Source organism: Magnolia sinica, chromosome 16, assembly GCF_029962835.1.
Source record: "Magnolia sinica isolate HGM2019 chromosome 16, MsV1, whole genome shotgun sequence".
NCBI lineage: Eukaryota > Viridiplantae > Streptophyta > Magnoliopsida > Magnoliales > Magnoliaceae > Magnolia > Magnolia sinica.
The window spans coordinates 54492427-54506836 of NC_080588.1; the positions used below are offsets into that span (position 1 = coordinate 54492427).

The 14410-nt window shown below is 35.6% G+C and overlaps 1 long non-coding RNA gene across 2 annotated transcripts; it reads right to left on the reverse strand.

The window, feature by feature from the left end:
- Positions 1–4351: 4351 nt before the first annotated feature.
- On the reverse strand, positions 4352–9823 carry LOC131229597 (uncharacterized). 2 transcript variants are annotated; one of them, XR_009163469.1, is made up of 5 exons: positions 9749–9823; positions 8047–8721; positions 6301–6349; positions 4984–6218; positions 4355–4834 (listed from the first exon to the last, which is right to left on the reverse strand). It is a non-coding gene; the product is annotated as an uncharacterized LOC131229597 (long non-coding RNA). The 2 variants fall into 2 exon arrangements; XR_009163468.1 differs by lacking the exon at positions 9749–9823 and having other exon boundaries at positions 4352–4834; positions 8047–9553.
- Positions 9824–14410: the final 4587 nt, after the last annotated feature.

Here is a 14410-nt window from a genome sequence, read left to right on the forward strand (position 1 = left end):
TGCGGAGACATAGTAAGCCAAATATCATATACTGAGAATGCAATGTAATATACAAATCTTAATGAGTCCACAAATACCGTCAGGATTATCTAAGCCATATAAATGTAGAAACATAGCAACCCAAAATGTCATATGTCGCGGATGTAATGTAATATGCGGTGTTAATAAAATGAGCAAGCTAGAGTGTGAAGTCGGGATGATAGTACATAGTATTGCAGGCTATGGGGTCCATCACAAGGGACTTTTATCTAAACCAGTCTCATACCTAAATTTGGATACACTACAGGAAAGAGGCTTTTTAGTGACGAAATACATTTTCGTCGCTAAAAGTTTACTTTTAGCGATGAAACTTTTAGCGATGAAAATTTTCGTAGCTAAAAATCGTGGATGAGACTTTTAGTGACGAAAGTTTTCGTCGCTAAAGGCTGCAAACATTTTTTCAAAAAATTCAAATGGACTACTTTTAGCTACGAAAATTTTCGCAGCTAAAAATCGTCGATGAGACTTTTAGCGACAAAAATTGCTGTCGACAAAGGGTACAAACATTTCTTCGAATGGATTACTTTTAGCTACGAAACTTTTCGTAGCTAAAAATCATGGATGAGACTTTTAGTGACGAAAATGTTCGTCGCCAAAGGCTACAAACATTTTTTTCAAAAAATTCGGATGGATTATTTTTAGCTACGAAAATTTTCGTAGCTAAAAATCGTGGATCACACATTCAGCGACGACAATTTTCGTCGCGAAAGGCTGCAAATATTTTCCCCCTATATTCGAATGGGTTACTTTTAGCTACGAAAATTTTTGTAGCTAAAATCGTGGAGGAGACTTTTAGCGACGGAAATTTTTGTTGCTAAAGGCTCTAAACATATTTTCAAACATATTTTCAAAAAATTCGAATGGACTACTTTTAGCTACGAAAATATTTGTAGCTAAAAATCATGGATGAGACTTTTAGCAACAAATATTGTCGTTGCCAAAGACTACAAACATTTTTTCAAAAAAATTAGACTAGATTACTTTTAGCTACGAAAATTTTGTGTAGCTAAAAATTGTGGATGATACTTTTAGCAACGAAAAATGTCGTCGCCAAAGGCTATTTAAAAAAATATTAATGGATTACTTTTAGCTTCGAAAATATTCGTAGCTAAAAATCGTGGGTGAGACTTTTAGCGACGAAATGTTTCGTCGCTAAAAGCTCCAAACATTTTTCACTAAAATTTGCATGGATTATTTTTAGCTACAAAAATTTTTATAGCTAAAAATCGTGGATGACACTTCTAGTGACGAAAAGTTTCGTTGCTAAAAAATGTTAATGTGACTTTTACCTATAAAATATTTTTTAGGTAAAAGTCTCTTTTAAATAAATAAAATTAAAAAAAATTCTTCCATCTCAAATTTCCTGATATACACCTGTTAGAATATAATTCATCATATTCTTCCTGATATACACCTGTTATATTATATATTTCATTATATTCACATTCACATCCATCTAAACCCAAACTACGTAAATTCCTCCAGACATAAACTAAATTCATCCAAACATAAACTGCATCCATCCAAATACAAACAATCTTATGGAAAAAAACAAATGGAAAGAGAGAACATATGAGAGGTGATTCAGACAAATGAAAAGAAAAACAACCTTAACCTAAACCTAAACCTATAACCTACACTTATAGGTTTAGGTTTAGGTTTAGGTTTTAGGTTTAGATTAAGGTTAGGTTATAGGTTATAAATTTAGGTTATAGGTTATGGATTATAGGTTAAGGTTTAGGTTATGGGTTATAGGTTATAGGTTTTGGTTTAGGTTAAGGTTATAGGTTTAGGTTTAGGTTTAGGTTATAGATTTAGGTTTAGGTTTAGGTTATAGGTTATAGCTTTAGGGAATTGAGAATAGGTTAAGGTTTAGGTTTAAGGAATCAGGTTCTGGTTCGGGTTCAGGTTTAGGTTGGTTATAGGTTTAGGTTTAGATTTAGGTTTATCTTTGGGTTTAGGTTATATGTTATAGCTTTAGGGAATTGAGAATAGGTTCAGGTTTAGGTTTAAGAAATCGGGTTCTGGTTCGGTATCGGCTTTAGGTTTCGGTTTTCAAGTTTATGTTTAGGTTTAGGTTAGGGAGTTGAGATTAAGATTAGGTGTAGGGATTTGAGATTACACTTAGGTTTTAGGTTTAGGTTATAGGTTTAGGTTTAGGTTTAAGTTAGGTTATAGGTTAAGGTTTAGAGAATTGAGAATAGGTTTAGGTTTAGGTTTAGGAAATCGGGTTCGGGTTCAGGTTCGGGTTTAGGTTTCGGGTTTCAAGTTTAGGTTTAGGTTAAGGAGTTGATATTAGGATTAGGTGTAGGGATAGGTTTAGGGATTTGAGAATACATTTAGGTTTTAGGTTTAGGTTATAGGTTTAAGTTTAGGTTATAAGTGTTGGTTATAGGTTTAGGTTTAAGTTAGGTTATAGGTTATAGCTTTAGGGAATTGAGAATAGGTTAAGGTTCAGGTTTAGGAAATCAAGTTCAAGTTCGAGATTGGGTTTAGGTTGGGTTTTCAAGTTTAGGTTTAGGTTAGGGAGTTGAGATTAGGACTAGGTGTAGGTTTAGGTTTAGGGATTTGAGAATACATTTAGATTTTAGGTTTAGGTTTAGGTTTAGGTTATATGTTTATGTTTTGGTTTTATGTTTAGGTTATAAGTTTAGGTTATTGGGTTATAGGTTATAGGTTAAGGTTTAGGTTAAGGTTATAGGTTTTAGTTTAGGTTTGGGTTTAGGTTTTAGGTTTAGGTTAAGGTTATAGGTTTAGGTTATAGGTTTAGGTTAGGTTAAGTTTAGGTTTAGGTTATAGGTTATAGGTTATAGGTTTAGGGAATTGAGAATAGGTTAAGGTTTAGGTTTAGGAAATCGGGTTTGGGTTCGGGTTTAGGTTTGGGTTTTGAAGTTTATGTTTAGGCTAAGGAGCTAAGATTAGAATTAGGTGTAGGTTTAAGTTTAGGGATTTAAGAATATATTTAGGTTTTAGGTTTAGGTTTAGGTTTTAGTTTATAGGTTTAGGTTATAGGTTTAGGTTTAGGTTTTAGGTTTAGGTTAAGCTTAAGGTTAAGGTTAGGTTATAGGTTTAGGTTTCAGTTATAGGTTTTGGTTAAGGTTTAGGTTTAGGTTTAGGTTATAGGTTATAGGTTATAGGTTTAGGGAATTGAGAATTGGTTAAGGTTTAAGTTTAGGAAATCGGGTTCGGGTTCGGGATTGGGTTTAGGTTTGGGTTTTCAAGTTTAGGTTTAGGTTTAGGTTAGGGAGTTGAGATTAGGATTAGGTGCAGGTTTAGGTTTAGGGATTTGAGAATACATTTAGGTTTTAGGTTAAGGTTTAGGTTTTAAGTTTAGGTTAAGGTTAGGTTATAGGTTATAAGTTTAGGTTATAGGTCATAGGTTTTGGTTTAGGTTAAGGTTATAGGTTTAGGTTAAGGTTTAGGTTTAGGTTTAGGTTTAGGTTATAGGTTTAGGGTGTAGTTTAGGTTAAGGGTGTAGTCCCTGTAAATACAGATATAAACACGGCCTGTCCAAATGGTCAGGCCCCTCCAATGTTGTCCATAAGAAATGAACAGCTTCATCATGGTCATAATAATGGTTCCCACCTTCCAAAGACCCCCGCTCATCCGGATAGTTCCGACGCACATCCGAGTCTGCTCCATTAATTTCGAGCAAATACAAAAACATGGCCTGTTAAAATGACCAGGTCCCTCCAATGCTGTCTATAGGAAATTGACAGCTTCATCATGGTCATAACTACGGCTCCCACCTTCCAGGGACCCCCGCTCAACATCCGGATAGCTCCGACGCACATCCAGATCTGCTCCATCAATTTCGAGCAAATGCAGATATAAACACGGCCTGTCCAAATGGCCAGGCCACTCCAATGTTGTCCATAGGAAATGGACAGCTTCATTATGGTCATAATAGCGGTTTTCACATTCTAGGGACCCCCGCTCAATATCCGGATAGCTCCAATGCACATCCGGGTCTGCTCATTTAAATAAAATGGATTATCAAGATCATTTAAATAAAATCAGGTCCAATCAACAATCTGACCTAGAGGATCCTGTTAGCATTGTTGACGGCACCTTGAATCTTATTTTAGGGCCTAGAAATTCAAAATTATATACAAAAATTAGAAAACCCAAAGAAATTTAAGAAAGATAGTCAAAGTCCATATAAATGAGCACAAGTATGCACCTACATATGAATTCTGAAAAGTTATTGCATATCACAAAAAATAATAATAATAAATATATAATAAAAAATAAAAAATCCTTGCGTTTGGATATTTAAAAAAATGGGTTAAAATGAATTCATTTGCTTAATTCATGAAAACCTTGCTTAATTCTCTGTGCTTCTCATTTCCATCAGATAAAATGTTTCAAGCTAACCCAATGAGTTGTCAGGAATTCAGATAAATGCCACTTTGACAATGGCATGCGTGGCAACTGTCATATTACTCATTTCAATAAGTCATCCTCACCAAGAGTATGATTAATCCATCTAAGATTACTTTAGCCAGTATGATTAATCCATCTAGATTTACTTTATCTGGCACTTATTCTGATCAACACAAACAAGTACTTAGCTTTTCTAGATCCCAGAAAACCAGAATTTTATTATGAGGCTCTACAAGCTTGAAAACAAAACTTTTAAATGTTCAAAATTCTAGAACACACCCTATGCCCATTAATCACCTCCCATGAAACACCATGACTATTCAAGTTAAATAAGTACCTTTCCAGTAGACATAGCCAATTCTCCTAATTGCTTCCATTTGGATTCACTTGTTACTTCAACAGCAATTGCCTACAAAGAGAAGGTCGTGTGTCCTCAAATAGGAACCAAATGATAACGAGGGTAGGCCCATTCTAGAAAAGGACTAAAGAAGTTGAGTAATATAAAATTAATTCCAGCAGATCATCATTTACACATGTATTAGATGAAGAGAAACATACCTTTGCAACCTCTAATCTCCCAAGCTGGACAACTATATCAAATCTGTAATTAGGATCGGTAGCAACTTCAAGTGCATCCTCTAACATACCTTAAGATTCCAAGAAATGAGCCACACTATGGCAAGTAAAATACAGTTTTCAAGACTATCAGAATTCAAGACAAGTTCAACATAACACACATAAATAGGAAGAATCTTAGGTTTAGGATATAGCAGCCGAGAAACTATTAGGAAAATACATAACCCAAATCATTGATCATAATTGAAAACACATTAACAAAGAAAAATATCTCAAAAGATGCATATATACATTGTCTTCATAACATTTTATTGCATGAAAATGACTATATCAAGAAAATTCTCATATATATTACAATTTACAACCATAAGGGAGAAGAGGTTGGAAACTTAAAAAGGTTGTTTACTGTCAGACCTTTACAGTTTCGACATCAAGTAGATCAAGCAGAATAAGAATGGGCAACAACAGAACTCTATGTTGCCAATACTAAATCTAAAATTTCAGATTCTAATGACATGCGACAAGAATAGGAAAATCATAACATGGCAACAAGGTGATGAGAGAGATAGGTCAGAAGTTTCCAAAAATGTTGATCTAATAATATGTCAACAGAGACTAGAAATTCTGGAGTTGTAGTAGCCTGTCAAAATAAAAAATAAAAAAAATCAGGACTTGTAGTATATGTAGACTGGACTGCAACTTACACTAATAAACTGGTTCCAATTTCAGATAAATTATGTCCTATAACAGCTTAAAATTTCATAAGAGGGCCAATCACCACCAATTTTGATACTGTGGTTAATATATGCCCCCGACATTTTGTACTGGGTTTCAAAAGAACAGGCGTCTCAAAGAAAAGCTCTTCTGATTTTACACTTTCAAAAGAAAAAAAAGAGTCAAAGAAAAGCTCTTCTGATTTAAGCTACCTTTACTTTTTCACATCTTTAAAAGAAAAAACTGTTATTTTCATCATCTAACACTAAAATTCCACCTTCCATAAATAACTACATGAATACGTTGGGTTGGAAAACATTCGCCAAGACGCCAACATTGCCAAATGCTAAAATGCTTTTCTGTAAATGGTGAAATATGGAAAGAACTTGTCATGATGGTCATTCGGAATTGAGAGCAAGATTTCATTTGCCCGGTCTAGATCTCCACGCATCTCAAGAGTTCTATACTCAATCAAGCTGAGAAGTAAGGTGTATCCTACAACACTACAACAGGCAGATCATTAGCAATAGAAATAAACAATGGAACTGATACTACTTCTAGAACTAGCTCCTAAGCCCAACTCACTTGAATTCTTTGTCAATAAGATAGACCCGGCTTTGGCTCGCAAGATAGCCTAACAGATACATAAGCCGATCCAAGTGAAACTCAAGAACTATGAGTAATAGAAAAGGCAAATTTCTCCAAGACTTCATCAATTGTACATCTCTACCACAAAATGTAGCATGTATGTGATTTTATTGTATATGTATCGGCCTCGATAATTTAGGCATATCATGGAATTTGAATCCTTGGGCATTTGATATGTATGCTTACCCTCTAGAGTGCAAATTCTCTAAGATTGAGATGGACTCAACAGTAATACAAGCTACCATTTCAATGGAATGATCAAATGGTCATAATATAAGTTTACTATGTTTCAAAACATGTGGACTAGCTAGAGGCAACTCAGCAATTGAGTCGTCATTTCAAAACATGTGGAACATGAATACAACCAATTCTCCAATATTAAGAAATTCCTTCTTTTCTTTGTTTAGTTCCATTTTTCATGGGAGCTAGACAACAACTCGATTGTTAAATTATCTACAAAGTACTAATGCAGTCTTAGCCATAGAACAAACTAGTCTAAGATGCTAGTGACATGGGACAAAATTTCATGTAATTCTGCATTTTAGATGCCCACAAAATGCTTACTGAATATACTTCAACTTCTCTTTCCTTTTCTATCCTGCTACAGGCATCTACAGGGGTTTCAGATGAAGATTTCATTTCTTATGTTAGCAAATGGCATGAAGTCGGAGCTTAATTCATAGAAGGCTGTTCAAGAATGACTCCAAATACCACCCATGCAATATTAAGGACTTTGTGCAAGGAATCCATTTTACCAACATCTTTGCCATGATTGACTTAAATTAAGGACTAACTTGGAGAGCTATAAATATCAATCGAGAAACTTAGAATGGTTGGTCAACATGAATCTGAATTTTCACTCTGTTGGTTCTGTTTAGACAATTTCTGAATCTGAGCATGTCAGAAGACCGGGAAAGAAAATCATGGGTAGGTTAGGCATGCATGAATAGATTATAGAGATACATGGCTAGAGAAAATGGCATTTTTGCCATTTGTTAATGGCCCATTTCTCTAAAACGACATTCCTGGAACGATTGTTAAACCATTGTCTAACGGACCTAAATGTTTTCCAAAGCAATAAAACACAACTCCAAAATCTTCTCATCTAAACATCCATAAAGTTAGCAATTAGATTCAAATGTATAACCCATATGTTCAAAGACAAAAGGAAAATCAAAATAAAAAATTCAATCAACTATTTAAAACCATAACTGGACCATTAGCCATTTTTTTGCCACCGTTTAGTTTAAAGCAGTCCAACTGCCAGTTCCACCTGCTATGTTCATGTGCAGTGAATATGTATAACAGCATCAGACAAATCTTTTTTTCTTTTTTCTTTTTTTTTTCTATTTTAACTTGTGAGCTACTTAATAGGCATTCTAATAAATTAATCTTTAGCAACAATATAAAAAACCAAAAGGATGGCATGTTTGATGATTATGTCAGGCACTCTTACAATAACATTCCAAGTAAATGTTTTGGTATGCACAATGAGGGGACTTTTATGCCATTTACTAAAACAAGGATCATAGGCATCGAACATAGATGTCTAAAGAACTTGACATCAATCATGAAAAAATGTTATAAATTCATACACATCAATTAGCACAAATAAAATTAAAAGGATATTGGCATCAGCCTTCAAACAAGGCAAGAAAATGATTCGATGTAGAGAAACCAAACCTAAATGATTGCTCATAGCTATAAAAAAACTTGACTACCGAGTTTGGCACTATGCCGTGCACAATTGGTACCATTGCCATTAAATAGGCCACGAAAACCTTCAGTTCTCCATATATACTTCAAGCCTTGTATTGTTCCATTGTACTTTAGATTTTGATGATTTTGAACCTACATTTTCCAATTACCTAGGACAGTACCATGCTTTAGATTGAAAATTGTAACGAAAAGAAGAATAATGGAGAGAAGGCTAAAAGATGAAGTTACAACTTGTTGGAAAATATTTCAGCTCTTTACATTTCCAACCAAGAACAAGCTTTTAGGCACTACACATTGAATGTTTTTCAGTGCTCTATACAGTGGTTATATATGCATTTGAATCAAGAGAAAATAAAATTTTATTTAAAAAAAATTCATTGCTTGCAAAAAATAATTTATGACTTATAATTTGAAAAAGGCAACTTTATTTAAAGATATTTTCCAACTAAAATTTCCATCAAGTGGTAAGAAAGTGTAGTACCCGTTTCACTCTTTGCAACACATCTATTGCAGGAATGGCTAAGTAGCCAGGAAGATGATGTTGGAACTGTGGATGTTGACGAATCTCAGGAATTGTCATTAGGTGATCAAATCACTTGCTCCAACAGACAAATGGCTAGGAAGGGTGCATTTTCCACTCTGATGACAAAGAAGGTAACAAGCATATAAAACAACTTGCATCCAAAAATACTGCATGTATTAAAACAACAAGCATTTTCCAATCGTGTTTCTTTCTCAGCATGCATAGACAACATCAGCATCCTCCACAGATCTTTAACTGCATCTTAGCAACAGTACCCACAGATTTTGTAGTTTCAGTCCTAAAGAATTCAGTTTAGCCAAGAGGAAGTGACAAAAAATAATGATGAAACCTTAGCATTCACAACGAGAAGTAGCTGGCAAATATCACCACGAGGGATATTTGCATTAACTCAATACAACTCCAGGCGAAAATGAAAATAGGATAAAGATTAAACAGCTAGGACCTTCCAATTTAAAGATCTTAGGCAAGGCCCATTTGGAGATTTAGATCTATGTCATTTTCTGGACCATGCTTTAAAATGAGCTAAAAAACTGATGGACAGAGTGGATGTACAACACATACATCAAGGTGGGCTCCATAGTTAGGTACTCACCTAATCCACAACCCCAAGTGAAATAAAGTATTATTTCAAAAAACAAAAAATGTTTGAGTGAATCAGCTGAGTACTCAACCAAGCTTCCAGACAACTCTGGATCTGGGTCCCCCATTCACTGATATCAAGTTTCAAATTTCTACCTTTAAAATTTTAAATTAAAAAAAAAAGTTTCAAATTTCTAAAGCTACTTCTACAATGTTATATTACAATGTACAACTGCTTGATAAAGTAATCAATGGAATAAGTTCATATGCAAAAAACTTTCAATGAATGGAGATAAATTTGAAGAAGAAGAAGAAGAAGAAAACCACTTAAGAAACAAATGATACGGTAAATCCAGCATTAGTATAGCCATAAAAGCACGAACAAAAACTAGATTTTAAGCTTTCCAGCATCACTGGATGTGTAACAATAGTAACTTCATAATATAACATTGCACAATTAGATAGACAATCAAATGAGAAAAAGTGCAATCAGGTGTTAAATAGTTGAACAAACAAAACAACAATGTAACAAGTGATACGTACCTCCTGTATACGGTCCAAGGCACGAATATTGTCTAATGTGTCCAAGGATGGAGAGAGACCACCATGCAAGCAGAATATCTTAAGCAGGCAATAAGACATGTCTAATCAGAAGTGATCATTGTTTAATTTAAAGTAAAAAGTCCACACCATTCTAGAACTCAAACAGAGGTCCTGTCTCGCCTGATCTAAACCCCCCTCATATGGATTGGCATTATATAACTCCTCAAAGATAACTGCCCTCAACTCACTTTTCCTCTTGAATACGCAGTATGCTTAGCCTTCAACTCACTTTTCCTCTTGAATATGCAATGGGCTTATGATTTAGTCCCCTAATTCAAGACAAACCAAATGACACACGAAAGTATTTTGCGGACGTAAGATCACTAATTTAAAAATAAAAATAAAAATCCATCATGTAATGCTGAAGACGAATCGAAATACCCACAAGCCTCTGATGACTTTGTCTTGTCAATTAGTTAGTAGAAATAGAAATACCTAAAACAAATTTGGATTGGAAGTGCACCTACCTGCACTGACCCAACGTCTCCTTCTCCCTCTCTTAGCGTCTCCTTCGATCTCTCTCTCTCTCTCTCTCTGAGCATCCCCTTCCCTCTCTCCGCTCTGGCAGGGGAAGCCCTAACCCTCTCATATTTTTGCTTTTTTATTTTTTCCTCTCCTTCATTTTTTTTATTTTACGTGAGTGCGGAACGAGGCTGTTTGGCGTGGCGGTTTCGGATGCCTAACTGTGGGGCCCAGAGTAATGTACTTTCCTTACATCCACACCGTCCATCTGTATTGAAAGCTCATTTTAGGAGATGACAAAAAAAATGAAGCTGACCCAAATCTCCAGTGGGCCACACAACAAGAAACAATCTCAACTAGATTCCTACCATTAAAAACATCACAGGTCCACTTAAATATTTATTTGCCATCCAATGGAAGCGGTTTGCCTAGGGAGTTTTTTCCGGGTAATTTTAGGAATTGAAGCATATATAATTTTCAATTGGACCACACCATAGGAAACAATGAACTTGAACTTATACCATTGAAAATTTCTTAAGGCCACGTAAGTTTTGGATCGAGCTTAAATTTTTGGTTCCCATACATATGTTTGTACAATCTTATAAACTAGTTGGATGACAAATAAACATTACTGTCGGGCATAGAAAGGTTTCACAAGTGGAAATCATTATCCTAATTGTCTTATGGTATGATCCACTTCATTTTTGTATATGCGCCAATTTTGGGCTTAACCCCTTAAATTAGATGGAAAAACGGATGGACGGCATGGATAGACCACATACGTTCAAGGTGGGCCCGACTGAGTTTACTCGGTGCGATAAGAGTGTACCGAGTAACTCAGTACTCAATCCGATTTACCATCTAACCTATTGACAATGAAATCATGTCTTTTATCATACCGAGTAAACTTAGTTGGCCCACGATGAATGTATATGATTTATCCATGTCATCCATCCATTTTTCCAGCTTATTTACGGGATTGAGACCAAAATTGAAGCAAATCAAGAGATCAAGTGGATCATACCACATAAAACAGTGGGAATATAATGATTACATTTGCATTAATGGAAATTAGCATTATTATTGGATAATGATTATATGTCTAGAAATATTACGGTTTTGCAAACATTTTCATTTCATGTTTGGGATCAGAATTGAAAACACCACATCACCAAGTTTGGTGAGGGACAAAATTTGAGGTAACACCATAGACATGTATGGTTCATCTCAGGTGCTGGGCCAGGGCCCAACTCTCTTCAGCATAAATGGCTAATTATCTTAAATGTAGCACACATACAGTGATTACAATTTTTGGCCTGGTGGGCCATAGATGCCCTAATTGCCTGATATGTGTAATTTTTTTACTTAAGGAAGCTGCTGGTGATTTTCTCAAGGACTGACTTGACCTGATGATCTTTACAAAATCTCATTCTATGTGAATGGGGCTTTGGTGGATTCTTGACTATGGGGCGTAATGGGCGCCACAGTCAGGGATCCACCTAATCCGTGTCCATTCTCTGTGCATATTTTTCTTTGAAGATTGAAGTTAGTAAGTTTTGTGGGCCCCATCATGATGTGTGTCGATCATCAATATCGTGGATTTGATGTGTCCCCTTTATGTTGTGAGATATCTCAAAAATCATTGGTAAACGAAAATCAAGTGGGCCATACCATTTAAAACTGTGTGAAGACATCATAAAAAATATAAAAGCACTTGATGGGGCCCACATGAGTTTTGGATGCGGCTGAAACTTGGTCTGACCCCTTAGTGGGACACACATAATGAGTGGGTTGGAAACGTGAATCACATTTAGGCAAGCCCAATATAATGAGTTGGAACTAATGCTTAGGTTGACCACAAAGTGGGGATTGAACGCTCACCATTAAAAACTTGTCAAGATCTGTAGAAGTTTCCGATCAAGTTGATATTTGTGTTTTTATTTCATTCGGGTCTACATGACCTTATGAATAGGTTGGTGTGTTGAAAAAACCATCATGGTGGCCCTTCCAAAGGTTTTAACTGTGTGCATCATTATCACTGCTGCTTCCTTTGATGTGGCTTACTGGAGCCGTGGACCTGCCTCAATTTTTGCATACTACTGTATATAGATGTAATAAAATGGATTAACAGTGTGGATAAAGTCATTACGTATGTGTTTCATCCATTCCGTTCATCCATTTTTTACATATCATTTTATGACTTGATCCTAAACATAAGATGGATATAAATCTCATGTGGACAATAACACATGAAAACAATAGTGATTGGATATCCACCATTAAAATCCTCCTAAGGGCCATTAGACTATTTGTTTTCATAGATCAGGAAGATCGAAGGCTCAAGTGGACCACATGGTAGGAAACAATAGAGATTAAATCACATGTGATCCCTATAATGTGGTCCACTTGGACCTTCAATATAACTCATTTTTGGTATTATGTAATAAAAGTAATTATTAAAATGTACGGACGGCATGGATAAACCAAACACATCATGGTGGCCCCACATAGCCCTTAATGGGACCATCCAATACCCAATTCATGCCCAAAATGGGTGCTCAATTCGGAAACGGATTGGCTAGCCAATGGTCAGTGCTCTATGGGCCCCACCATTACAAGAAACAATGTTGAATGAACATTATAAGAAAAAATGAGGTATAACTCAATCTCAAGTGGACCACATTACAAGAAATACGGTAGAATGAACATTGACCATTAAAAACGTTTTGGGGACTATAAAAGTTTTGGATTAGTCTGATATTTATTTTTTCCCTTCATCTGGGTCTTTGTGACCTAATCAACAGATTGGATGTCAAATAAATAGTATAGTGGGCCTTAGGAGGATTTTAATGGTGGATATCCAATCATTATTGTTTTCCTATGGTGTGGTCCACCTAAGATTTATATCCCTATCATATTTTGTAACAATCCCTAAAATGATATGTAAAAATGGATGAACAGAATGGATGAAACACATACATCATGGTGGGCCCACAGAGCACAAGCCAATTTGTCTCCGCCCAATTCACGCCCAAAATTTGAGCGCGCGCCCAAAAAAAACCTAAACCTATCTCTCCCTTTCTCCATTCCCTTCTTCCCTCTCTCTCACGCCCGATCTTTGCTCCCTATTCCTCTCTCTCTCTCTCTCTCTCTCTCTCTCTCGATCTTCATCCCAATCTTTTCCCTTTCTCTCTTAAGCCCTTCAAGCAGAGGAAGCAAAAGAAGAAAGTAGAAGATAGGGTTCGTCTCTCTATCTCTCTCTCTCTCTCTCTCTCTCTCTCTCTCTCTTTATGGTTCTCGCCAAGTTTTTTTTCCCCTGTAACTTTCCATTTGGTTCATAAACTGTAGCCCACATGATCAATCTAGTAGCCTTGAATTTGGGTGAGGGCATCATACCTTGTGGGATCCACCTGATGATCGGCTTGATCTCATATGTGTCTTGTGCTGGTACACGTGTTTAGATGAGCTGCCTTATACCTGTGTGTGAGCTTAGCAAAGCTTGCAGATCTAGAAGAATAATGTTGTAGAAAAGCTGCTTATTTTTCTTTTTCCTATGCGAATGAATTACAATGACAGTGCACTCACAGCCTGGAATTTCAAGAAAGGTATTAGAATTACCCCTACCACATGGTACTTCACTCATCCATTGGTATGTTTGCAATCAAATGTGAAGAAGGATGCCTTTCAAATTTAGATATTCTTGTCGTGCCAAAAGTACATGGTGTTTGTTTTAGTAATGCATTTCCATATTGTACTTATGTAGATATCTAACCTTTTCTTGGTCCTTGATTACAGGTTTCTTTAATCAAAGAGAAATATTTTGCCTCTATCTTTTTCCTGGAAACACCAAGAATAGAAAGGTGTATTCACATCGGTCCACTGCCTTTTTTCCTTTTCCTTTTTCAATTCATTTTTTCAATGTTCTATTTTATCCAATTATTTGTCTAATTGTGTATTTGTGATGGTTTTTGCTAAACTAGTTAATGCATGACTTCTTACTTTATTGTAGTTGTATTTTGTTGGGTCACAATTTATGAATTCTATTCATATTAGAAGCCATGTGGGTCTGCATTTATCATGGAAGCCATTACTTCCAAATGTCACAATTAAGGAGTATAGATTTGTCCACACTACTTGGAA